Source organism: Myotis lucifugus, unplaced genomic scaffold (assembly GCF_000147115.1).
Source record: "Myotis lucifugus unplaced genomic scaffold, Myoluc2.0 scaffold_379, whole genome shotgun sequence".
Taxonomy (NCBI): domain Eukaryota; kingdom Metazoa; phylum Chordata; class Mammalia; order Chiroptera; family Vespertilionidae; genus Myotis; species Myotis lucifugus.
In genome coordinates, this window is record NW_005871427.1 from 543,566 (window position 1) to 546,789 (window position 3,224).

Below are 3,224 nucleotides of genomic sequence, written 5' to 3' on the forward strand. Positions count from 1 at the left end.
CATGCTGGAGGAAGCTGATGAGAAACCATGGTTTTGTCTTTAGATGTCATTGAGAGATTCAAACCACTCAAGCCCCTGAAAGCAGAAACCCCCTCTTCACCTCACAAAATATAAGCCCCGAGCCAATTGCCTTCCCTGACTCCATGAAACCAGGTCTGTCTTATGAAGGGCCTTTCCTTTGCTTCCCAGAAATTTCAAGTATGTGCACAATAAACATTCCCTGTCCCGGGGGTCTGTGTTTGTCATCAGCCTCGTCATTTGTACCAAGCTGCTGTAGGAACCTCTGCCTCAGCCTGGTGTCACCTACTCTCAGTGCTATGAGCATGATGACAAGTCAATGACCTCCACTGCCTGGGATCCTTCTTTCACTTTGGGGTCACAAGACTCTGGTGACCACGGGCAGCACATACGTGTCCTGCTGCTGGTTGACTTGGCCCCTTAGCTGTGTGGAGCCGAGCTGCACTGTTGAGTCTGCAGAGCCTCTTGGTTGGTTTAGCTGACTTGGGCAGAAGATTTTTTTTAAATAGATTTTATTGATTTTTTAAAGAGAGGAAGGGAGAGAGATAGAGAGTTAGAAACATCGATGAGAGAGAAACATCGATCAGCTGCCTCCTGCACATCCCCCACCGGGGATGTGCCCGCAACCCAGGTACATGCCCTTGACCGGAATCGAACCTGGGACCCTTCAGTCCGCAGGCCGATGCTCTATCCACTGAGCCAAACCAGTTTTGGCAAGAAGATTTGATTATTATTTGGTACTTGGCACAAGGGTGTCTGAAAGAGACTCTCTGCCACTTGTCCACGTAGGAAAGTTGTCCCTGTTTACAACAGACTTTCTAATTCAGGTACTTAAGAGGTAAGAACAGAATCAGAAATCCAGGGAGGTTCCCTGAGGGAAATGTGACATAAAGAGGAAACCACACAGGAAACCAGCCCAAACCTCCAACTGCACCTGCTGCTGGGATGGTCCTTGTGTTCAGGGACCCTGAGTGCCCCCTGGTAGTCAAAGCCTCTTCTGCAGAGAGGTTTGTGTCTGGGCTCACACTGACTTCCCCTCACTGTGTGTTTTGCACAGTAATACACAGCCGTGTCTTTGGCTGTCAAGCTGTTCATTTGAAGATACAGCATGTTCTTGGCGTTGTCTCTGGAGATGGTGAATCGGCCTTTTACAGAGTCTGCATAGTTTGTGGTACCACCATCAGTACTAACTATACCCACCCACTCAAGCCCTTTCCCTGGAGCCTGGCGGACCCAGCTCATCCAGTTGTTACTGAAGGTGAATCCAGAGGCCTCACAGGAGAGTCTCAGAGACCCCCCAGGCTGCACCAAACCTCCCCCAGACTCCACCAGCTGCACCTCACACTGGACACCTGCAAACACAAAGACATCCTGGTCAGGAAACTCTCACATAACCACTGTTTCTCTCACTCCTGTTCATTCACGTGCACAGAGTCTCTTGTTCTCCATAAGTTACCTCTTAAAAAAGAAACAATGAAAATCCAGCTGAGCCCAAAGCCCATGGTGAGTGGTCTGATTTTGGTCCTGATCAGAGAGTGGAAACACCTGGGGATCCGGGCCTGGGCTCCTCTCCCAGAGCTGCAGGGTCAGGGCTGGGCTGATTTTTATGAGCTGAGGGGGCCCTATTTGCATGTTTTCCCACTATATAGGGCTCTCTGGGTTGGACAATGATGTAAAGGACATGGTTCCTGCGTGTAACATGTCCACTACTGCCCATTCACTGGTGCATGCCTCCCCACATCTGGACCTGTACCCTTCCCCAGTTGACTGAACTGCAGCAGGAGACCTCTACAAAGTCCCAGGAGAGAAAATTTCCATAAAAAGAAAAAGAGGCCCTAACCGGTTTTGCTCGGTGGATAGAGCATCAGCCTGAGGACTCAAGAGTCCAAGGTTCGAGTCCAGTCAAGGGCATGTACCTTGGTTATGGTCACATCCCCAGTGGGGAGTGTGCTGGAGGCAGCTGATCAATGTTTCTCTCTCATTGATGTTTCTAACTTTCTATCCCTCTCTCTTCCTCTCTGTAAAAAAATCAATAAAAATATTTTTAAAAAAAGAAAAAGAGGAGGTTTAAAATTAGAGATGCCTTTGACTTTCACCAATGACAATCAAGAGAAATCAACAGTCATAATCTAAGAAAGAAGTAAAAGTGCAAGAGGTTCATGATCAGGAGACAGAAAGTTCCATATGACACTCTTTCCCCTACAAAGTGATCAGATGATAAACTAAGACCAGAGTGTGAGCCTAGAGCCAGTGGACCAAGTGTTGGGGGAGAGAGGAGCATCTGTGTGGGTCCCTGGGAACCAGAGACATGAGTTATAGAGACAGAGACAGAGCTCCCTGGTCCTGTTTCTTCAGGGGAGTTTGGTGCTGGATGTGTAGCAGCTGCATGGCCTCCTGTGTGGTGTTTATTCTCTAGACTCTGTTCTAGATCCAGTTTCATACATTGGGATATTGAAGAATCTCTATCATGACCCAGTGAGTTTAGGGGATGATGTGGGTAATATTTAGGAATAACTAAGTTTAGGTCAGGAAAATGTTGTTAATGGGAACCTTGATGTCAGCATGTGATCCTTGGGATCTCTGGAACCATGTCCTGGCTCAGCTTCAGGTATCCTGTCTGTGAGCTGTCCTGGGGTGTCAACAGGTGGATGGACCCGTGAGAGGGGTTCTGGTGGATAAAGGGGGGCAGATAGGTTTTTACAGAGTCTGCTCTGCTTTTTACACTGTGGGAAGAGCTGGGGAGAGTCAGCAAGGACCTAGCCATGGAGCTCAGGTTCTGGGACAGATCTAGGGAGGATGTGGACAGTGGAAGGCAGAGGGTATACTTGGGAAGTTGTCCTGGGATACTGGAGGCACATCTGGGGGTGGGTATAGACCAGGACTCTGTCCAGGTAGTTTTTATGATCCATGTAGATTCTTCATGTGGAAGCTGAGACACATGTTAGAGCAGAGACCGATGGTTCTCGGGAACCCACACAGAGGGCTGCCCAGCAGGTGGCGGAGGGTTTCATCTCTGGGCTCCTCTCTCACTCTGCTCCACATGGAATTCTGAGAGCTTAGTCAGGTCCACCGTTGGGCTGGTTCTTGTCCAGGAGACTGAGGGCTGTAGAGAGTGAGGAGGAAACCCTGGCCATCACCCTCATCCTGAGTGCCTGCTGAGCCAGAGATGCACTGCCCAAGGAAGACCAGACTGCTGGGCATCTGTC